This window comes from Hordeum vulgare, chromosome 1H, assembly GCF_904849725.1.
Source record: "Hordeum vulgare subsp. vulgare chromosome 1H, MorexV3_pseudomolecules_assembly, whole genome shotgun sequence".
In the NCBI taxonomy this organism is placed as follows: domain Eukaryota; kingdom Viridiplantae; phylum Streptophyta; class Magnoliopsida; order Poales; family Poaceae; genus Hordeum; species Hordeum vulgare.
Window position 1 is genome coordinate 149032420 of NC_058518.1, and position 24822 is coordinate 149057241.

General features: G+C 49.7%; 1 non-coding gene and 1 pseudogene across 1 annotated transcript; one reads left to right on the plus strand and one right to left on the minus strand.

Annotated features, from left to right (window-relative positions):
• Positions 1–9621: 9621 nt before the first annotated feature.
• On the plus strand, positions 9622–24528 carry LOC123397662 (annotated as a pseudogene).
• On the minus strand, positions 15517–15655 carry LOC123423681. Its single transcript, XR_006621267.1, has one exon. It is a non-coding gene; the product is annotated as a small nucleolar RNA Z247 (small nucleolar RNA).
• Positions 24529–24822: the final 294 nt, after the last annotated feature.

A 24822-nucleotide genomic window follows, 5' to 3' on the forward strand; every position in this document is an offset into this window, starting at 1 on the left:
TCGAGTGTGCACCAAAAGTCACACTCGGAGACTTAGCTGCGACCCAGAATCGCCTAAGTAAAAACTTGCTCCGAGTGTGCACCAAAAGTCACACTTGGAGACTTAGCTGCGACCCAGAGTCGCCTAAGTAAAGAGCTTCCTCCGAGTGGGCACTCGAGTTACACTCGGAGGCTTAGCTGAGTCGCATAAACAAAAACCATGAGCCAAAATCGTGTCAAAAAAACTCAGCGAGAGAAGAGCAAAAGATACGGTTCGAATTCAAATTGAGTTCTACGATCAATCGGCTCAGTGTGGATCAAGTTTATCCACACTCAGCCATGAATGTACCGGCCAACAGCAGTGGCCAAAGTTTAATACAAACTCCACTCGGCATACCGAGGTAAATGTGCGTTCAGTTTAAAGTCAATCAAGCATCGCCGGGGCTGGCAGGCTCCACGAAGGTGTCGAGGTCGATTCCATCTGCAATCCGAGTGGCTGTGTCGAGGAAGGTATCCATGAAGTCTTCAAATCGAAGGTTCTTGGTGTTGGCGACCTGCAACGTCTTCAGCTTGTCTTCACGGGCTTCCTTGCAGTGCACTCGGACCAGAGACAGCGCCACGTCCGCGCCACACCGAGCGGCAGACATCTTCCATGCCTGCACTCTGCTTGGAACATCCTCCAGTCGAGTCATCAACCCCTCTATCTCATTCCGGGAGTCATCTTCTGGCCACAGCTCTTTGTCGATTCGTCCGACAACTCCTCTCAGGCGACCAATGAAAGGAACCACCTTGTTAAGGCGGGAATTCACTCGGAACATTGTCCCGGTTAGCTTCATCACCGAGTGGAACATTCGGTTGCCCAAGCGACCGTTCAATTTCGGCAGTTTCGGCTTCAACGTCCCGACAGAAATCTACAAAGAAAAGACAGGGAGAAAATAAGCGCGGAGTGAACTCCAAAGTCAAAGAGCACTCCGCAAGCAACTTACCACCAAGCAGTGCGACCACCTTCTTCGCCCAGTCGCCGACGTAGTTCTCCTGCGCTCTGCACCGAGTGTTCATTAACTTCAGCTGCCCATCCAGTCAGATCTCTCCTTCTTCATTTTTTCTACCTCGGCTACCAGTGCCTTGTTAGTCTCCCGAGATTCCTCCAAAGATTTCTCTTGTTCAGCGAGAGCCTTCTTCATGCCAGCCAGATCAGTCACAGCTACCTCCAAGTCGGCAGCAAGTTGAGTCTTCTGAGCCTTCAGAGCATTATAGGTCGATCCCATTTCACAAGTCTTCTGTCAAAGAGACACAAAGGAAGGATCAGCCAGATTCAACAAGGAAAAAGTCTCGACAGATATGACAAAACAATCAAAACTCAAAATTCTTCAGACCCCTGCCGATGCAAGCAATCGACAGCGGTCTCGGGGACTACACCCAGTGGGTTCACTGAGGGTGACCCCACTAGTATGAAGCTCGAACAGGTCGGTCCCATTGAGCTCCATAGCAAACCAACAAAACTATGAGATTACTATTACTCGACCCGAGTAACACTACTCTCGGGGACTACACCCAGTGGGTGCACTCGACGTGCCCCCACTGGTACCATTCGGGCAGATCAGCTCTGATCTGTAGAGGTTATGGAAAATACATATAAAGACAACTGCCGGTGCAAGCACTCGACAGAAGTCTCGGGGACTACACCCACTGGGTTCACTCAGAGTGAACCCACTGAAAAATCAACCTACTATATCCGAGTATCTCGCCGAAACCCCCAGTGGGCACCAAGAGGAATGTAAACACTTACTAGCGCACTTACTCGGATATCATCCTGAAGCTCCAAGCTCTTCTTGTACAAGGACGCGATGGAGTCATATGCTCCCTTGGCGTCGCCCACCATAAGCTCCACTTGTACCATGGCGTCCTTGGCGGCTCCTACTTGATCTTCCGGGAGGCGTCGGGCATCATATTGAGCAGCCGACGGACCCGGCGTGGCGGAAGACGCCCTAGGTATCCCGAGCTCCCTGGGCATCCCGAGCTCTGCTCCAGTCGGTTCCGTCATGAGGGCCACTGTCTCAGTCGGCGACACGTTCATGGCGGGATTGGCAGCAGGTTGGATAACCCCAGGGACAGGCGCCAAAGCTGGTTCCGACCTCCTTTGGTCGTCATCGTCCAGATGGATCACCTCCGAAGGAAGCCCGACTGAACAAAATAAAAATACAGAAAAAGGTCAAGATCAAAGACAGCACTCGCGAAACGGTAATACAGCTCTCGGAGTCGTGACAACATACCTTGCTGGGACGTGGCGGCGTTATCAGTGTCCATGGGATCATCATCCTGACGCGGCAGAGAGATGGCGGAGGTAGCAGCTCTGTTGAGTGAAATCCACTCGACGGGTAAACATGAATTCCCAAAAAGAAGAGTCCAATCGGATACTGAAGGAAGATGGAATAACAAAGATACTTACGCTGAGGCGACCGGAACAGCGATCCTCATCCGGGACAAAGCTTTCCGAGGCTTAGGCCCGCTGGGTTTAGCCACCTTAGACGGCTGATTCATGGGCTCGGTAGAAGCACCCCTGGTTCTCTTCACACTCCGAGCACTCGGAGCCACGGGAGGAGCCGGCGGAACAGCAGGGTCATGACGGTGCTTAGTTCGGTGTTCTGGTGGTGAGGGTGACAAGCTCTGCTCTTCACTCTCCTCCTCCTCCTCTTCTGTTTCCTCCTCCGTCTCCCTACTGTCAGAGACGTACTCGGCACTATCCGCGCTACCCTCCATGCTGCCTTCCTCTTCCTCGACTGGATTCACATTCGAGACTGCAGAATGCCAGTTCGTCCACTCCTGCACAAAACACAGTCGGCAACGTCAGTCAGCGAGACAAGAAAAGCAATAAAATTGAGAAGGTTAAAAGCACTCGACGACATGTACTCACCTCATTCGGAGGAGGATTTTCGGCACGGAAGGCCTTCACCCGCCGAGCTCCCACGGGGTTATCACATGTGCCCGTGATGCTGCGGACCCATGCACTCACGGTCTCCTCGCTCACGTCTTCAGGATGGGACCGAGTGGTGTCCGAAGGCCCCGTGTAATGCCACATTGCGTGGTCTCGGGCCTGGAGTGGCTGGGTGCGTCGACCCAGAAAAGTCTCCAACAGGTCCATCCCGGTGACTCCCTTCCGAACGACGACTATCAGCGCGTCGACCAAAGGCTGGATCTGGGTTCTTTCTCCCTTAGAGAGCGCTAGCTTCCTGGGAGGGCCCGGACAGTCTAAAATGAAGGGTGGTAACACGCTCGAAGCATTCGGGCATGCAATGTCCTGGCAATAGAACCAGGACGATTGCCAGTTCCTAACCGACTCGGATAGCTGAAGCGAGGGATAGCTACTCTTCGTTTTCTTCTGAAATCCTAAACCCCCGCAGAGCTGGAGGATGTGTGTCTTATCATCAGACTGGCTAAGCTTCTTAACAGTCTGAGATCTAGCGGAGAAAACATATTTGAAGAGCCCCCAGTGGGGAGGACATCCTATGAAGCACTCGCAGAGGGTGATGAATGCGGAAAGATGAGCTATCGCATTCGGAGGAAAGTGATGGAGCTGCGCCCCGAAGTAATTCATGATACCTCGGAAGAAAGGATGGGGAGGCAAGGAGAAACCTCTGGCCACGTGGCTGAGCAGCAGAACGCGCTCCCCCTCCTTCGGCGCCGGCTCCGTCTCGCCTTCCGGCAGCCTCCAAGACTTGTTGACGACCATGCCGTGCTCCACCATCTCCAGCACGTCGTTCTCCATCACCGAGGAGGGGAGGAAGTCCCCCTGGATCCAGCCCGCCCGCAACGCCCGCTGCCGCCGCTGAGTGGAGGCCGCCCCCTTCTTCTTCTTCTTCGCCTCGAGCTTGCTGATCTGTCCCTTCGTCATGGCGAGGGCGACGGATCCGCAGAGGAGGAGAGGAAGGGGGTGGCTAGAGGTGCGCAAGGAGTTGCGGGGGAGGGCGAGATTAACGGGAGGAGGACGAGCAGCACAATAGGAAGGACCGCCGGGAAAGCTTTAATAGGCCTCCGACTGAGTCACCTACAGGTGGGCCCAGGATCTTATCCTCCCAACCGGTCGCAAGATTAGTGGAGAAGATAGCGGCGCGGTAATCGAGGAGGCGAAATCTACTCGATGGCGATGTCGTCATCCCCGCTGAGCGTGCGGCAACCGAAATTTGAGGATCCCGGAAAATCTGGCGTTGTCAGTATGACCGGTCACGTCGAAAGATTCCGTGGAAGCAATCGGTCCCTCACGGTTCGTTTCGCTTGCATATTCACTCGGATCACTAGCCGCAAGGATAAAATGGATCGAGGCACACAACGCTAAGATCACCTCAATACCAGTCGGTTCCAAACTCCGGACATCACTTCATCGTTCCAACCCCGATCCATTCGGGGACTAATGATGGGGTTATAGTTCCTGGGTAGGGTCATAGGTCTGCCCTATAGGTCCTACCCAAGGACTGCCCTTCATAGAGGACAAAGCCCTTAGACAGTTCCTATTGAACTAAGGGCGCCCCCATCATCCAGTCGGCGACGATCCACTCGGAGCGTATCTAACGTACCGACTGGAATTCACTCTGTACATCGTAACCTCCCAGGAGGGCAACGGTCATACGTTTTCATACACCATTATTAGCATTTAAAGCTTACGTTACTTGTAACGTCAGCGTTTACTCGCCACTACTCCACCCCTGTCCACCGGGCCATTATGAAGGGCAGCGCACTCTATATAAGTCGCCTTCGCCACTGGTATGAGGGTTGGCACTTGCTGTAATCCCTCAATACACTCGACACAAAGCTCCCAAGAGCACTGAGACGTAGGGCTTTTACCTCCACCGCAGAGGAGCCTGAACTCATACATCCTCGCCGTAGCTAAGGTTGTGCCCATATACTTTCGTACCCCATACTTCTACTGTCAGACTTATACCCACGACAACCACATTCGTCGAGTTGAGCCAGTGAAGGTTTGTCCCATGGAGGTCCTGGAAAGTGGTGCACTTCCCGCAAACACATCTTCTTTAATAGTGCCCCAACATTTTGTGAAGAAGATGTCGGTGAACCCGTTATGCCCAGGCGCTTTGTCTTTAGGCATCTTGTTAATGGCCTCCTTCACTTCCTCATCAGTGATGCAGTCATCCAAGGTGGACAAGTCGATCTCCTCAAGGTTTAGTTGCTCCCAGTTGAAATCTAACGCATTGTGGGTCCCTTGCCCCATACCTCTGGAGAAGTGGTCGTGAATAATCTCCTCTTTCTTCTCATGTTCTGTAACCCATCCATGATTGTGTTTTATTCTGTGGATGTGATTCTTCCTTCTCCTAGCATGGACCCGTCGATGGAAAAAATTGTATTTGTGTCACCCTCCTTGAGGTTGGTCATTTGCGCACATTGTTTCTTGCGAGCTCTCTCTAATAGTGCAAGGCTAAGCACCCTCCTCTTGAGCTTGGTCCACAGGTTGCTCTCGTCGGCGGAGAGGGGTCTCTCTTCTTGGGCTTGGTCAAGGCGGAGGATCACAAGAAGGGCGGCGTGGAGGTGGATTTTTGTCTTGGAGAAAAGTCCTCGACTCCATTCCGACAGGCGGAGGGCCGTTTTCTTGAGCTTGTGGAAAAGCACGTGGTAAGGCTTGATGTGGTTTGAAGGCTCATTCCAGGCCTTCTCCACCACAACATAGAATCCTGACATCGCCGTCCAAAAGTTGTCGAATTTGAAAACCCTAGGCCTCTGTGGCCCTCTGTCATCCACAAGCAGGAGTGGGAAGTGGTCGGACAGTGAAGAAGATAGGGCGTGGAGTACGTGGGTACTGAACTGAATATCCCAATCAGCGTTGCAGAAGAAGGTGTCCGGCTTGCATAGAGTTGGGTTTTCTCTTTCGTTACTCCATGTGAAACGTCTATTTTGTAGATGAATCTCTTGCAGCTCACAGGCGTTCAAGGCAGCCCGAAAGCGATTAATGAGCCTCGTATTAACATTCATTTTATTCTTGTCGCTGGCATGGATTATTTGGTTGAAATCTCCATTAGCAAGCCATAGCACCCCATTGGGAGGCTTTTGGCTGATTAACTCATTGAAGAAGTCATCCTTGCTCGCGTGGCTGGTTGGGCCGTAGACCGTAATGAGCTTGAAGTGCACGTCGGTGCCTCTAACGTGTATCATGGCCGAAAGGCAGAATGCCGTGATGGTGATGTTGCTCACATCCACGACAAGATCGTCCCAAAGAACCAGGATCCCTCCTCTCGTCCCAGTGGTTGGGCGTTGGGCGAAACTCTTGAGCCTTTGTCCGCCTAGGAAGGCCGCCGTGTAGCTATCAACATTGACGAGCTTCGACTCTTGCAAACAGGCGATATGGCACGATGAAGCGGCAATGGTTTCATTGATTACAGCCCGACGATCAGGATCGTTAAGCCCTCTAGCGTTCCAGCTAAGAATGTTCACTGGTTGATCTACCATATTGTAACCAAGGGCGCACGGAGACTTGAAAGAAGCCAGAAGAAACTGCAGGTTTGCACTACAGCAAGGAGCAAAGCAGTAGCACAGCATGGACAGAAGGTGACCGATACACTTGAAAGAAAAGGCTAACAGGGGATGAACACCCATTGCAAACTACAGGATCACTGACGCAGAGCTGAAGAAGCTGGCTATGCTTCTAGCGTTTACACCGCTACCTCACCAGAATCCAGCTCCTGGTCCAGCCCATCGGCGCCACCGTGGCTGATGAGCGCGTCCTCCCTCGCAACTGCATCCACGTCATCTACCTTGAAGAGGGCTCTCAGGGCCGCCAGCACGTCCAACGGTAGATGCTCCTTGAACATTGTTGAAAGCTGCAGCAGAGCACGTTCAGTAACATCCTCGCCGTCCTGGACAATGCACGGGTTGCGGCAGACCGGCAGCTCATCTGCCTTGGCAGCCGGAATGGCCCTGCGGCCTCAACGCAAACGCAGTCGCGCACTGGTGTGTCGGAGAGTGAGCCCACCAGCGGCATCACGAATAATGTCCAACCCCGCCATAGTCTTCTTGCGTCTCGCCGCCGGTGGCTTCTCAATGAGGGGGTCGGGACGGGCCTGGAAGAGGTCAGTCGTGCCTTCCGGCAGGGGTGGTGTGGTTGGTGATGCCTTGAAGCCGGGAGGATGAGGCAGTGTCGACGATGGCACAGGCTAGACGAGGCGAGCCGGGGTGCAAAACAGTACGGCGTCCCACACCGCTTCAGGCACCAGGGATGGGGTCGCGACACCATGCTTTGAGCCCGGCACTGGTGGCAGGACCGACGTCGCGGAGCTGGGTGGCGTGAGGTTATCGCGCGAGAGACGGCGAGCAGATTGCGGCGAAGCCTGGCGCACGGGGTTGCGCCCCCTCTCCTGGACCAAGGCATTGATTTGCGCAAGCGGTGCCATGGGCACGACGTCGTGGCGACAGCCGACACCAAAACGTCGCGGGAGCGGTCCTGGTCCGCCCCGCGATGGCGCTCCCGCGCGTTGCGGGACAGAGACCGACGAATGTGCTCGCCAAGTCCCGGATGGCCTCTTGACCCTCCTCTGCCCCGATGGTCGTCACGATCGTCCTCCTCGTCGCGTCGCTCGTTACGATGGCCATCCCGAACAGGCGCAGCAGGGGTGCACGTCTGCCACCCTCGACGATGCCACTGTGCCAGGAGAACTCATGTACGACAGGGGCTGGGGAATTATCATCGTCTTCGCGCGCCCTGGAGTGATCCTCGTGAAGGTCGAGGTGAATGAGCACACGATGCTGCAGGCCCCGCCGTCCACGCCGGCGCTCGCCGCGCGCCGGCAGAGTGAGCCACTTGAGCTTCGGGATCGCGTCGGGGTTGGCAATCCAGGCCCAGAGCGCGAGGTACCTCGTGTCCTCCCTGAGCAACGGCTTGCTCTCGATGTAGTCCAAGGAGCAGCCGCGGCCGATGATGGAGAAGGCGACGTAGTTGTTCCAGCCGTGGACGGGGATTCCTTCAATGCAGAGGCGAACATGATGCAGCTGGTCTTCGTTCTCCGCATGGGCTTCCAGACGCCAGGCGCGCACGAAGATGTGGAGGCCGTCCTGGTGGAAGTCGCCGCTGCTCATCGCGTTGGCGCAGTGGCGCTGGTACATGAACCGCACAAAAAATTGCTCGGGCTAGTGGAGAGGTCCGCCGTCCGCCTCACGGATGGCAAACTTGCCCGCGAAGGCTGCCGCAACGGTTGTCGTGGACACGTCGTTGCGAGCCCCCTCGAGCCATGCCACAGCAGCATTGCTGGAGAGGAGCGCCGACTCCTGCTGCATCTTCAGGGTGGCCGGACCACCACGAAATCCACCTCGGGCCTGGATGTAGCGTCTCCCAGCCTGCGGGCCATTGGAGCAGCAGCAACAGCTTGTTGGGGAGGGGGAAGCGGCCAGCCACGACCCGCACCGAAGCGAGGAGCAGGGCACTCCAGAGGCGCGGCGGCTGGACGGGGCAGTGGTGGTGGAGCTCTCAGATGGGATAGGCAGCTCAACGGGCGCCACTTGTTCCTGCAATCGCGAGCGCGGTGGTGGTTCTTCAGGCAGCGAGAGCAGCGGATGGGGTCGCGGCAGCTTGAAGCTCGGTGGCCGGGCGCGAGGCAGCGGCAGCACCTGCCTTTAAGCCAGCTTGGGATGGGGAGCGCCTTGAATGCCGGCTTGAATGCTTGGGAGGCCAAAGCCGGGCGGCGCGGGGCATTGCGTGGCCGGACGAAATGCCAGTCATCGGTCGCATCCACCCCATCCTCGCTCTCCGCATCCTGACTGGAAGCGGGTCTTGAACTTCAATGCACCAGAGAAACCGGCAGCGCAGCGCCATGAATGCCCTGGGAGAGCATGTGCACTCCTTCCTCGGCCGCGGCATGGGCCAGTTGTACCTGCTGCTCCACCAGCGGAGTTTCAGGCACTTCCGCGAAGCTCGAGGACGACCCGGCGGAGCAAGAAGGCAGACGGGGCGGCGACTCCAGATCTGGATCGCGGGATGGCTCCGCGTCAGACAGCCGCTGCAGAATGGCCAGAGGAGGTTGGGCAGCTGGCCGCGAAGCCAGCGCCGGCGGCGGAGGCAGCGGCATGGACCAGCAGCCGAGGAAGGAGTCCCGGCGGCGGAGGCAGCGGCATGGACCAGCAGCCGAGGAAGGAGTCCCGCGGGGCCGGCGCGGCCGCCGCGGAGGCAGACGCCGGCGCGAGGGGAGGGGACGGAGCTGGCTGCTTACCTTTCTCCATTTTTGTACGTTCGACAGAGGTTGTTACTACCACCAGGACCCTGATGATTTTTCATTAGCTCTGATAAGGTGCACGATGACTCATTACTTCCACCAGCCAGTGGGTTTTACATCTGTAAGGGTTCAAACATCCATGCCAGGTTAATGGGTCTGAAGAGTGCAGCACCGAAGAAATGCATGGGTTTTTCAGATGATCTGTCTCTATAGTGGGTGCTCCAGGTGTCCTAAATTTTGCTGTTTGGATCCTAGTGTTGAAATAATCTCAAAAGCCAAACTGGGTTAGCTGGATGTAATGGCAAACATAATGTCTCAAGCACATTTATCTTGACTCCCATGCCTGGAGAATCTTCTGTTGCTACGCTCCAAATATCTATGCCAACTTAGCTAATCAACCAGAAGCAACCTGAGCTAAGAACATCCAAAGATCTCCAACCAAACTTGGCACCTATAAATAATCCTCAAGATGGAATACTTGATCCCATCAGTTTCAGCACTAACAGCACATACTAAGAGTGCACAAATGGCCTCCATTGTGCCCCTTTTCTCTCTACTGTCATTATTCTTCTGTTTGTTCTTGCCAAGAAAGACATGAAAGTCGCCCCTTTGACAAATTGGGCTGATCAGAGAGGCCGGTCTCTACAGTCAAATCATGTTTTCAGTGTGCTCAGATATGGGGCTTACGGGGATGGACGCCATGACGACACAAAGGTATGTATAGTGCAAAACCAATTCAAAATACATAGCATAATTCATTTCACTAGAGATGGAAATGGATACGGAAGGCTTACCATAGGTTTCTTGCACATCCACTTCTTGCAGGCATTGTCAAAGGCGTGGGCTGCAGCTTGCTCCTCTTTGAATCCTAGCACCGTGCTCATCCCCAAAGGCAAGAAATGCCTAACGAAGCATGTAACCTTCTCTGGCCCATGCAAATCCAGTATCAAGTTAATGGTGAGATAGATGAATAACAACAACATGCATACATTTTTTCCTTCCATCAACTTTTTCAAACAAAGATGACAAGTTCTACCAAATCCTAGATTGAAGGTACTTTGGTAGCTCCTCCAAAGAGATCATACTGGATAGAGGATACCATTAGGCACTAGATTTTATTCAGATCTGTGAGAGGTCTTACTGTCACCGGTGGTGGGACCATTGATGGAAATGGAAAGATTTGGTGGCAGGATGTTACGCAATCCCGGGTCCGCTAACACCAGCGTTTCCGACCCACATGCGTCAACACGCCCAACCGGAGAGCAACACCGACTTATGACAGGCCTTGGGCCCTCTTCCCCCAAAAGACTAGCCTGTTAGGAGGGGACACCCTAACACCAGCGTTCCAGCCCACCTACCATGACCGACCACCCGTGAGTCCACTGAGATTTATTCGGGGCACCTGGGCTCTGATACCACTTGTTACGCAATCCCGGGTCTGCTAACACCAGCGTTTCCGACCCGCATGCGTCAACAGGCCCAACCGAAGAGCAACACCGACTTATGACAGGCCTTGGGCCCTCTCCCCCCAAAAGACTAGCCTGTTAGGAGGGGACACTCTCACCCTTATAAGTCGTGTTATGTCTCCTTCCACAACCGATGTAGGACTAAACCCAACAGAGGACTCCTGCAAAGTAAACACAAAACTTGTAAGCATATTGAACATCTAAGTTGCGCATTAATGAAAAATACTAGGAAAATGTAATGTTTCACTATCAACTTTAAAGTTTAACTATTACAGCTTTCATTTCGGTTTTCCTGAAAGCTTCCTAATATGAATTGTTCTTTTCATTGACAGCCTTGCAGGCAAGCTCCAACGGTGAGTGTGCCTTCCAATCATCTTACTTCGCATATTCCAGTCGAGTAGCCTTGTTTTCTTGATTACATATTGGCTAACTTTCTTTTTTCACTTTCAAGGCTTTCACGTTCTATTCTTGTACAAATCTGAAAGTGAATAATTTAGAAGTGTTGAACAGCCAACAAATCCACATATCAGTGGAGCGTTGCAGCGATGTAAGGATGTCACGCCTATCAATCACAACACCTGGCACTAGCCCCAACACCGACGGCATCCATATCGCCCATAGTAAGGACATGAAAGTCATGGACTGTGTAATCAGGACTGGGGACGACTGCATGTCAATCGAGGATGGAACGGAGAATCTACATGTCAAGAACATTGTGCGTGGACCAGGGCATGGGATAAGCATTGGGAGCTTAGGTGATCGTTGTGATGAAGCGTAGAACCCTTTATCTCGGACCGCAATGTATTTATATCACAATATCTTGAAGTACAAGGTAAGATCTTATCAAGAGGTTACATGAGATAAGGGAGATCAGAAAAAAGATAGAACCGGGTTTAAACTACAACAACCGTATCCTATACAATTGTCTAACACTCCCCCTCAATCTAAACCCTATTTAGCAAGGTTGAGATTGTACTTAAAATCATCTAGCCTCCTTATTGTGAGAGGTTTGGTGAACCCATCAGCAAGTTGATCATCTGTTGGAATGAACCTTATATCAAGCAATTTGCGTGTTACTCTTTCTCTGACAAAGTGAAAATCAACCTCAATATGTTTTGTTCTTGCATGAAAAACAGGATTAGCTGAAAGATAGGTTGCACCAAGATTGTCACACCATAATCTGGCAGCCTGAGGCACCTTGATTCCAAGTTCATGTAGCAAAGTCTGAATCCACATTACCTCAGCTGTTGCATTTGCTAAAGCCTTATACTCAACCTCGGTACTAGACCTTGAGACTGTTGCTTGCTTCCTTGCACTCCATGACACAAGATTTGTTCCCAGAAATACAGCAAAACCACCTGTTGATCTTCTGTCATCAGCACATCCTGCCCAGTTTGCATCAGAGTAGGCTGACACAAGCATGGCTGGAGATTTTACAATTTGAAGACCAAGTCCTTCTGTAAACTTAAGATACCTCAAAATTCTTTTTACTGCTGTCCAATGAGAAGTAGTAGGAGCATGTAAGTATTGACATACTTTGTTAACAGAGTATGAAATATCAGGTCGTGTGAGAGTCAAATACGGCAATGCACCTACAATACTCCTATAGTTTGTTGCATCATCTGGCCCAAGTGCTTCTCCACTCTCAATGGTGAGTTTTTCTGAGGTAGAGATAGGTGTACTAACTGGCTTACATTTTTCCATACCTATTCTTTTGAGAATATCAGTAGTGTACCTTTCTTGTGTAAGAAGTATACCATCTTTTACCTTCTTTACCTCAATTCCAAGAAAGTAGTGAAGATCTCCTAGATCTTTGAGAGCAAATTCTAGCTTTAAATCTTTAAGCAGACAAGTTGTAGCATCTGGACTTGAGCTGACAACAATTATATCATCAACATAGACAAGAACAAATATAGTAACATTGTTCTTACTGTAGAAGAATAAGGAGGTATCTGCCTTTGATGGTGTAAATCCAAGTTTTTGTAACTGTGTACTTAACCTTGAATACCAGGCTCTTGGGGCCTGTTTCAACCCATACAAAGCTTTATCCAATTTGCAGACATGATGTGGTGTGTTCTTATTTTCATACCCTGGTGGTTGCCGCATGAACACTTCTTCCTCAAGAACACCATGAAGAAACGTGTTCTGGACGTCTAGCTGTCGTAGGCTCCAACCTCTGGAAATAGCAATAGACAGTACAAGTCGAATAGTGGCTGACTTAATAACAGGGCTGAAAGTATCCTCATAATCGATACCAAACCTTTGTTTAAACCCTTTTGCAACCAGTCTAGCTTTGTATCTGTCTATACTACCATCGGCTCTTTTTTTGATTTTATATACCCATTTGCAATCTATCACATTTGCACCTTTCTTTGGTGAGACTAACCGCCATGTTTTATTTTGTATTAGTGCATCATACTCAATATCCATGGCTTTCTTCCACTCCTTGTGAGCAAGGGCATCATGCAAAGTTATTTGTTCACCAGTACTTGTGAGGAAAGCACGTTTGTGTGTGTCATACCTGACTGTACCGTCTGTATATTTCTTATCCTTGACAATACCTGACCGAGACCGTGTATGACGAGGAGGGGCTGGAGTTGCTGCGGATCTGTCCACAAAGGAGTCAGCCGCAGAAGATCCAGTCGAGCCGGTCGGGCTGGCCCCCGCACCAACAGTCCCAGAAGGCGGCCCACTGTTGGTGGAGCCAACGGGCGCCGCGCCTGGGAACGCGTCGAAGGCGGCGCTGACACGGGTGGGCGCCGCACGTGGGGCACTGTCGGTTGGCGTGGGAGGATCCTCCTCGGATCTGCCGACGCGGGTGGTTGGCGCGGCGCGGCTGGCGGTTGGCGCGTGGGAGCCGCCGATGCGGGTGGACCCCGCAGGTGGGGCGCTGTCGGCCACGCGGTTGCGGGCGGTTGGCGCGGGTGTTGACGCGGGAGAATCCGCCTGGGACTCCACGTCGGGCAGACTGGCAGCCTCGGATCGCCCGCCGGTAGGAGCTGCAGCAGCCAGCGGATCAGCTTGGATTTCCGCGAGATTTTCGGCTGCATTTGGGTACATGAAATAATGCCCTGTAGCTGCATTTTCAGCGTCAGTTTCAGCAGATTCAAAGATATTTTTCACATGATTAGTCCTAATTAATTCACCCCCGTGACTGTAAGATGGAATAGGCTCAGAAAGGAGGGAGATTTCGGCATGCAAAAGAGCTCCCGCATTAGGATGGAGTTTAGCAAAGGGAAACATTGTTTCATCAAAAATAACATCCCGGGAAATATAGATACGACCGGATGAGATGTGTAGACACTTGTAGCCTTTATGGAGATTACTATAACCAAGGAACACACATTGTGTGGACCGAAACTCTAGTTTATGATGGTTATAGGGACGAAGGTTTGGGTAACATGCACACCCAAAGATTTTGAGAGAACTGTAGTCTGGTTTTTGATGAAACAAACGTTCCAATGGAGTAGTGTTGCCAATGACTCGACTAGGCAAACGATTTATAAGGTATGTGGCTGTGATAAAGGCCTCATCCCAATATTTAAGTGGCATGGATGCGTGAGCTAGAAGGGATAGGCCAACTTCAACAATATGACGGTGTTTTCGTTCGGCCGAACCATTTTGTTGATGAGCATGGGGACAAGAGACATGGTGAATAATCCCAATGCTACGAAAGAAGGAGTTAAGTTTTTCATACTCTCCTCCCCAGTCACTTTGAACTGCAAGGATCTTTTTGTCAAATTGTCTCTCAACAAGTGTTTGGAATTCTTGAAAGACAGAACAAACTTCAGATTTGTTTTTAAGCAAATAGATCCATGTGAACTTGCTATAATCATCGATGAAACTGACATAATATTTCTTTCTACCAAAAGAATCTCTTGCATGACCCCATACATCACTGAAAATAATCTCTAAAGGAGCATGAGACACACTATTTGACAAGGGATAGGGAAGTTGGTGACTCTTGGCACATTGACAAGCTTCACAAACAGACTCTGTATTGGAACTATTTGACAATGCAAGATTGCCTTTATTGACTACTTGCTTAACTATATTTGAGGAAGGATGCCCTAATCTCTGGTGCCATCTGGCTAGTGACGGCTTGGTGGTGGAGTAAACTTGGCGACGACGCTGTCGATTAAAGACTCTTGATGTGATGGGGTATAGTCCTCCAATGCATCTACCGTGATGGATGAGTTCCCTCGTTGCCCGATCCTTAATGAAAAAAATAGGTAGGATGAGTTTCAAAGAAAATATTGTTGTCGGATGTCAAACGGGACATGGAAGCTAGATTCTTATCGGCTTGTGGAACATGGAGAACATCTTTAAGAACAAGATCACGTTTGAGGCTAGGGGAATTAATAGAGGATTGCCCAATGTGAAGAATATCCATACCTCCACCACTTGCGGTGTGAATCTGGTCGTTGTCGTGGTACCTCTCCCGGAGAGCCAGCTTCTCTAGCTCATTCATGACATGATCTATGGCGCCGGAGTCGGCGTACCAAACCGTCTCACCATCGGCTCCACCGTGTTCCCGTGTGGCGGCAGCAGCTTGCCGTGTTTCGGGCGTGTAGTCCTCATCATACCGGTGCTAGAAGACAATGACTTCGTGGCCCGGCTTCTTGCAAAGTTGGCACCTTGGTCGGCGATTGTTGTTGTAGCCGCCGCCGTTGTAGCCGTTGTTGTAGCCACCGCCGCTGCGGTCACCACCACCACCAGGGCGAGCCTGGCCCTGGTTTCCGGCGCGTCCTCCACCACCGTTGTCGCGTCCGCGCCCTTGCTATCCACGCCCACGGCCACGTCCGCGGGAGGCGGCATTGACACAGGATTGATGTAGATTTGCTCCTTGCAGCATACTGAGCCGGGCGTCGAAGCTCAGAAGCTGGCTGTAGAGCTCCTGAACCGTGACCGGTTCGACCCGCGCGGCCAAGGCCGAGATCACGGGATTGTAGTCGATGTCGAGGCCGGCGATGACGTGAGAGATGATCTCGGCATCTCCGAGCGGTGCACCGGCGCATGCAATTTCATCGGTGAGAGTTTTGATCTTTCCAAGGTATTCTGCCATGGTTAGATTACCTTTTTGCAGATTGGTGAGGGCCATCCTTGTGTTGATCTTTTGGGCTTGTGTTTGTGCAGCAAACATGGCATGGATGGAAGTCCATACCTCGGTCGGCGTCTGGAGCATCGCCACTTGCGCGAGAACTTCTCAAGAGAGAGATCCCATGAGGTATCCTTGTACCTGCTGTTGCTGCGCATACCAGATTGATCTGGCGTAGTTGAAGACCTGCTCTTCCTTCCCATCCTTGGTGATGGCGATGGTGGCAGGAGGCGTCGGGCTTGCGGCGTCGAGGAAGTGTTCCATCTGTGCTCCCTTGATCTGGGGTAGCATGACAGCCTTCCAAAGAAGGAAGTTCGTCCTGGTGAGCTTCTCTGATGGAGGTGGACCGAGAGAGAGCGACGTATTGGAGGAGGATGTGGGCGTGGTGGATGTGATTTGGGTGGATGCAATGGTGGGGAGGGCGGGGCCTGTCATCGTCGACTCTCTTTGCGATTGATGGAGCGATTTCTCTTCTCGGTAGCTAGGCATCGAGAGGAAGGGCTCTGATGACCATGTGATGAAGCGTAGAACCCTTTGTCTTGGGCCGCAATGTATTTATATCACAATATCTTGGAGTACAAGGTAAGATCTTATCAAGAGGTTACATGAGATAAGGAGATCGGAGAAGAGATAGAACCGGGTTTAAACTACAACAACCGTATCCTATACAATTTTCTAACAATCGCAACTCTCAAGCTCAAGTTGCAAACATCACCATTGACGGGGTGCGACTGCGCGCCACGACGAATGGAGCTCGTATCAAGACATGGCAGGGCGGGCGGGGTTATGCAAATAATATCGTGTTCCAGAACATGATAATGGATACACTTCTTCTTCGGTACAACCCCCCCCCAAACACAAGGACGGCTGAGATTAAACGATACCCCTTCGTAACAAAGGGCATGATTGTCTTTTCCCCCCGTCCCGACGTACGCGCGTCAGCCCGACGAGCGACAGCTGACGATACGGCGACGTACAGGAGCCCCGTATACGCGTCGTACCCGCGTCCCACCCCGCTGCGACGTGGCGTCGCCACGTCGGTCTGACCGCGGTCAATCCGTCGGTTCCCGAGACCACGACATTAATTTCGCGATGCGTCGTCAGTTCACGCCGGTTCCCGACGCCGCCGCCATTAATCCCGCGCTGCGTCGCCAGTCCGCGTCGGTTCCCGAAGCCGCCGCCATTAAACCACCGCGTCGCCAGCTCGCTGCATTGGTTCCCGAAGCCGCCGCTATTAACCGCCGCGTCAGCGTCGTCAGATGCCGCCGTTAGCCCGTTTGTTCGATGGCTCCCGAAGCGACGCCATTAATGGCGGCCCCGTCGTCAGAACCCAGTCGCGTCGGTTCCCGAGGCCGTCGCCGCTGGCCCGTTGGTTCGACGGCTCCCGAGGCGACGCACATTCACTCCGGGGGAGTTACGCCGGCCAGCTGCCCCGTCGCCTCCCCTCCCGTCGCGGCGCTATATATACCCGTCGTCCCGCGGCTCGTCGGCACACCCGTCGCTCCCTGCTCTCCTTCTCTCCCCCGCTCTTCATTGTTCTGCCACAGATCCCCGTCGCCCCGAAGCTCTCTTCCTCCCTCCCCCGTTCTCCGACGACCCGACAATGGACCATGCCGGCGGCGACGGCGCCGGAGAGCAACTGGCCCCAAAGCCTCGACAAGCCGCTGACGCAGGAGCTTTTCAACTTCGGGATCCTCGTCCCGCCGGGCTGCCGCCTTGCAAAACCTTGGCGGATTTTCAAGGAGGGCTACCCGACGCTCACCAACCCCGCGGCGCCGGAGCAGCTCCGGGTCCACCCCGACGGCCGCTACAACACCCACGGCCGGCACGCCTTCTGGGACGGCAAGAACTACAACGACGTCATCAGACGTTGCCGGCAGGCGGCGGCAGTGGCGAGGGCGTCCCGCGTCGCCGTCGGGCGGCGATCCCCCACCCACCTCCGGCGGCCCCGGTGGCGGCCCCGGCTGTCCCAGCGAAGTACGAGGTGCCGCCGGAGCAGTTCGTCCTCCGCGAGGACGGCGACCCCGACGACTCGCCGGGGCTACTAGTCGCGATGAGGGCGTCGCAGGCGACGGCGGCAGCGGCGGCGAGGGAAGAGGCGGAGATCGCGGCGGCGATCTAGGCGACGGCGAACCCACCGCCTCACGACGACGTCGACTGGGACGCCCTCGCCGACAGCTCCGACGACGACGGCGGCGGCGGGGACGGCAACGACGCGGTGGATGGGCCCGTCGTCGTCTACCTCGACTCCTATTAGATTAGGCTTTTTAGAATTTAGTAATGTTTAATTAAATATTATTTTTAGTTTTTTAATTATGTTCGACTGTAATCGGGAACTATGAAATTTTAGCTAAGTTTATTATGAATCTAAATTCATTGTTTACATTGTTATTATTATTATTATTATTTATTTGAAATATTTAAATTGTTTACATTAGTTAACTAAATATTTAAATTTACAAAAATGAGAAAACAACTAAAATAAATAACTTATAATATTTCTTAAACGATATAAACATTCATGAAATTATATTAAGACGTAAAAAAAATTAAACGATATAAACATTCATGAAATTATTTTAAATGAGTTTTCTTAAATAATATATAAATAACTTATAATCTTTCTTAAACATGAAGTACACGCATGCATTCATGAAATTCACCTGAGAATGGACATGCAATGATGTCACGCAAAATTTCAACGAAATCGGAGACCAAACGCACGTTGCGTCGCGTCCGACATCTGTTGGTGCCGGTTTTTGAATGGAAATTCATAAAAAAAGCACGGATTGTCGGAAAATTTTAAAATTTGATGTGCCGCCTTGTCAAGTTCATCGTGAAGCGTGAAAAAAAATGAAATTTTTTCATGAAGGGTAGTTGCAAGATGGCGTTGTAGCACCCCTTCCGTCCATACCGACACTCATGGATTGCACATGAAGTACATTCATGCATTCATGAAATTGACCTAACTTTTGCTGGCACCTGAGAATGGACATGCAATGATGCTACGCAAAATTTCAACGAAATCGGAGACCAAACGCACGTTGCGTCACGTCCGGCATCTGTTTGTGCCGGTTTTTAATGGAAATTCATAAAAAAAGCACGGATTGTCAGAACATTTTAAAATTGGGCGTGCCGCCTTGTCAAGTTCATCGTGAAGCGTGAAAAAAAAATGAAAAAAAATTCATGATGGGTAGTTGCAAGATGGCGTTGTAGCAACCCCTTTCGTCCATACCGACACCCATGGGTTGCACATGAAGTACACGCATGCATTCGTGAAATTCATCCAACTTTTGCCGGCACCTGAGAATGGACATGCAATGATGCCACACAAAATTTCAACGAAATCGGAGACCAAACGCACGTTGCGTCACGTCCGGCATCTGTTTGTGCCGGTTTTTCAATGAAAATTCATAAAAAAGCACGGATTGTCAGAAAATTCTAAAATTTGACGTGTCGCCTTGTCAAGTTCATCGTGAAGCGTGGAAAAAAAATGAAATTTTTTCATTAAAGGGACTTGCAAATTCATATGGAAAGAGTTCATGTAGGAGACTTGCAAATATTCATAAGGAAAAATTATTCGTGAGTATGTAGTTGAATATAACGTTGATGTATTATATGTGTGTGATGCATAATTATTCATTGTTAATTACATGTATCAGGAACTCATGTGGATTATTTGTTCTTCATTGCTTTAAAAATTGGAATGGCGATACATGGGATCGATCTTTTTCACAGGTACAAAACTAAAATTAGTACTCTTTACTATGAACATTTATAGTGGACTAAAATAATTTGTGTGTTGCTTTGCAGAGATCAATTGATGGTTCGAGGGAGCTAATGATAGGGCAATTGATTTTTGCTATGAAGAACACACTTGGGGAAATTAAAGACAAAGTTATTAGGATTGCAAGGAGAAAGAAATAGATGACATCAGAGGAGATTCATGCGTGTTTGAGTTTACTATGGGAGTAGATGATTTTATCATATTTTGTGTTTAAATATTATGCTTTGTTGTTGAAAATTCTATCAACTGTGCTATGTTTTGGTGCATACAGTCGGCGCGACGTTTTCTGCGTTCGCGTGGCGTCGGGACATGCAGTCGACGCGTAGCCCGAAAAACGACGGGGTCAACGGCCCCCGCGCGACGTCGGCGCATGCAGTCCCAACGACGTCTTTTTTTTGCATGAAAAAACAACGTCATTCTGCGTTCTGGTGGCATCGGGGGATGCAGTCGGCGCGACGTTCGTTTGCCCAAAAACGACGGGGTCGGCGGCCCCGCGCAGTCGGCGCGACGGGGTTAACTGCTCCCGCGTAATGTCGGCGCATGCGGTCGATGCGATGGGTTTTCACCCAGAAAACACAGCGCCGTCATGGCGTCGGTACATGTTTTTTTTGCATTTTTAAAATAGCACAATCGATGTCGGCTGAAGTGCTCGTAGTATTGTCTTATATAAAATAAGTATTATCTTAAATAACAAGAAAAACATATACTACCTCCGTCCAAGTGTATAAGGCATGCGCGTAGTTCTAGGTTGTCAATTTAACTAGCTAAATATATATTATATGTGATAAAAATTACATATTCAGAAACTACACCCTCACATGAATCTAATGGTATATTATTTATTACATATAATATATATTTAAATAGTTAAATTAATGACCTAGAACAACGCGCATGCCCTATACACCTGGACGGAGGGAGTACATATTGTCTTATGTAACACAATATTATTGTAGATATAAAAATCTAAAGATTACAATAATACTGCTTCTGTCTTCAACCCCAATTATGAAAAAAGTTGTAGGTTATAAGAAAATAATTACCGAAACGAAACAACATAAGTAAAATAACAAACATATACGTACTCTGGATTTTGGTTGCAAATGGCCTTTTTATGACCTGAAAGTCTGCATAGTCTACATAGACGTCCGTTTTTCTCATTAAATGCTTTTGGTCTTCCATTTTTGTCACCTTAGGAGCATTCTTACCCTGACCTCTAATATTCTGTTTAGGTGCCCCTTTGATGGACACCTTCACTGGATCACGAATAAGAATATGATTCTGCTTAGGCTGAAATTCATCATTACTCACAAAGCTTTGCTGACTAGGTTCTTCATTATTCAAGATGTCCTTATTCGCTATAACTTCTTTCATTGTTGTCAGCATCTTGTCGAATAAGAATGGGTTATGACATGCGATATGAGCAGCTTCTGCAGATACACTGCTCAACGTACTATATCTAGCTCTCGCCTCCTTACCCGTCCAACCCCATGAAAACAGATCGCTGGTGCGCTTCACGGGCAATTCAGATCTTGCTTTCTTCGTGAACCGTCGCAGGATACAACACTTAGGTATTGCAGGTAAGTTGAGTGCATTCAAAACATGAAGAATATGCTTGCAAGGAAGGCCTTTGCGAGTCATACTTCGACAACTGCACTTTATAGTTTCTGCAGAGTTACCTGGTGCGTAGTCCACATTAAACCTATGATCCCTGTTATTTTTTCAAGCAACCACGAATCTGTGACTGTCTGCTCCTCTTAATCTATCAATTACCTCAAGCTGATGTACCTTTTTTAAATCTTTCTGCAAGATGTAAAAGTTTGCCTTCGTGAATGCTTTGGCAGCAAACACCTCAATGGTCTTACACTGAGTCACTGCTACTGGTAGAGTTTGTGAGGCCACGCAATCGTCATGCGATTCATTCTCGCGCAGACGCATGATGCAATTCTCATAGTGTACAATCATATCAACAATTGTCATACCGTAGTCCAGATGTAGGTGCAGGCATGAGTTCAGGCTCTCGCTCCTCTGATTACTACGCATACCAAGAAATAACCCACCAAACAAATATGATGCAGCCTAAAGCTTCTTCCTGTACATCCTATGGAGCCATGTTTTTGTTTTCTCCGTCTGCCATTTCTGAACAATCATGGCCCATCTCTCCTCGAAAACTGCATGAGTGGTGGCGTAGTACAAGAGTGACCTGAATTCCTTCAATGACTTGTGATGGAGGTGTTTCTGCATGTTTTTTTCAATATGCCATGAACATAGACGATGCCATACGTCAGGAAGCACCTTCCTGATAGCCCTTATCATCGCTGCATCTCCATCAGTAATTACAGACTGGGCCTTTTTCTGGCAGTTAGCTTTCAAAAACGTCTCTAGCAGCCAAACATACGTACCTTCAGTCTCATCTGAAACAATGGCGCATGCAAAAACCGTAGTGCAACGATGATTGTTGAGACCAACAAAAGGGATAAATGGCATTCCATACCTATTCATCTTGTACGTACTGTCGAACACAGTGACATCACCATAGTCAAGATAATCCCGACGTGATTGCGAATCACACCAGAACAGGTTGTTCAGCCTACCTTCAGCGTCAACGGTATGCTCAAAGAAGAAATCCGGGTCCTTGTCCTTTCTAGCCAACATGATTCCTATAGCAGTGTCAGCATCACCTTGGACAAGCAGTTTCATCTTCTCCCTGTAGCACATATTATACAATTTCGTCCTTCCAAACCCTGACTTAGCGTACGAACCGTACCTGCTGACAAAGTTATCAAAAATGATATGCTTTCTTATCCCAGCTCCTGCCATAGCTAAAATCTCTGCTTTCTGGAAATCTTTGATTACATTGTGAGACCGTAGGAAAGGGACTTCGTCCGGTTTTGCAAGAACATGGTTGTGATCATCGAAGAAACTGCTGACATACCAAAGTCCACTCTTTCTATCAAGCTTCACTTTTAAGTGGGCTTCACAGAAACATCGACTCTCCGGTCTCAGTCTGCGGGTCCGGCCTTCCATGGTTAAAAATTTTGCGTGTCGTTTTCCTGCCCTGGAACAGAGATACCTCCTCATGCGTAAAACTTTTTGGGAACCTTTTCCAAATCTTTTCAAGTCCCTCCTGATACTGAATCCACGATCTTTGGCGTACTGGTTATAGAACATGTACGCCTCTCCTTCTGACCTGAATGTCTTGGCCATGACTTCCCAATGCCTATCCAATGTCTCTTGCTGATATTCATCATAGCTGATATCAAGGTCAAAATCAAGATCGCCAAAATGCTCATCGTTCCCATTAGAACCATCAACACCCCCTGCAAAATAAGACATATCACCATGTTCGTTAGTCTTTTGATATGTTAGTTTTCATGAGTAATTTAAACATGTAATATAACTTACTTCGCTCATATTTCCTTCAGTAGATGCATTCTCATCATCCTCATCATCTTCATCATTATCATCATCCTCATCATTATCACCATCCTCATCATTGTTATCATCCTCATTATTGTCATAATTCTCATCATTGTCATCATGTAAGGTTCTCGTCTCAGCGTCACCATCGGTATTTCTCTGTACAGATTCAAAAGTGTAAGTGGTAATACAATTTGTATGTTAGTAATAATACAACAACATATTTAAAACACACGTGGGTTCCACTTTCAGCATAAGATTGATCATCGCTGTCATAATCGTCATTGTCATCATTAGCATGTACCTATCTAAATTCAATAGTAATTGTAAGTGTTAATGTAATAACTTATATTTTCATTATTTATAGTCAACGTACACAACACTTACATTGCCACTATATGATTCATCGTGACTCATATAGTTGTGTCTGAGTGATTTATTTGCATTCAATGACGAAGATTCATCATCACTACTAGAGTCATCGCCAGCATATCCGGTGTTGTCTTGATCTATTAATAATGAAATCGGTATTGTATCAATGTACAATGAAATCGTGAAAAATTGTATGGATTCAATGAAAAAAGTTACTGTCCGTCGTCGAAGGGTTGATCGACATCGTTCGACGTCGGTGCCACGTCGGTCACTGCAACCGCCGGCGTCGAAGCGGAGGGAGAGGGTCCCGTCGCCGATGGAGATGTGCGGCGGCGTACCGGCGGCGGCGGAGACGAGACGTCGGCGGCGTGTACCGGACTCGCGGCGTCGTCGGAGACGTGTGTTGGGGGGGGGGCACGTCGGCGAGGTCGCGGCGGCGGAGTCGGCGTGACGAAGTTAGTTTTTTTTTCTCAGCCAAACCGCCGACGCGTGGGTGACGTGGCGTATGTACGACGGGCGGGCGAGCGTACGACGGGCGGGCGGACGGCGCGACGTATAAGGTACGGAACGTGCAATGACCATACTGCCCTTATACGTTTAGGGGGTTGTGCCGAAGAAGACCTCTAATGGATAACGTGCGGAACCGATCATTATCGAGCAGAACTACTGTGACTCGGCTACACCATGTAATAAACAGGTGAAAGAACACGACGTCCATGATGGTTTTATTCATTTGTTTATGTACATTGATTTTCTTTTTGTTGATTGTTTTTTGAGGTAGCAACCCTCTCATACCAAGCCGTTTATGTACATAGATACTCCCTCCGTCTCAAAATAAGTGTCTTAAGTTTAGTACAATTTTGTACTAGAGCTAATATAAAGTTGAGACAGTTATTTTGGGACGGAGGGAGTATAACCTAATGTGTTTTCTTTTGTATAGAAAGCAGCTGTGGAGGTGAGCAATGTGTTGTTTAAGAACATTAGGGGGACAAGTGCCTCAAGTGAGGCCATGAAGCTCAGTTGCAGTAGAGTTGTACCTTGCCATGGGATAGCCTTGCACAATGTGAGGCTTACTCTAAAACGAGGGAGTGGTGATGCAAAGAGCACCTGTCAGAATGCAAAATGGAGGAAATTGGGAACAGTTATGCCACAGCCATGCATTCTCAACGATGAGACTAAGGATTTGAAACGGGGTCGCTAAGGCCTGACTAGTTGTATTTGATGAGCAGAAAGGGTTACATGTTTTGATACGCTTCCTCTGATTCTCCAAGTGAAGTCATGCAATGGGATGTTTCTGAGTGATAAGTGCAATGGAAAGATACATGCTAACACTGAGGCCTCGTTTGGTACTAGTGTATTTTAAAAAAATTGTGGGGATTATCCCGGTCAAACCCCTCAATCCCCCACACATCCCATAACATCATTTGGTTTTATTGTATTTGACATGTTTTATCTTCACATTTTCCCTCAAATCCCTAAATTATAGTGCATTTTT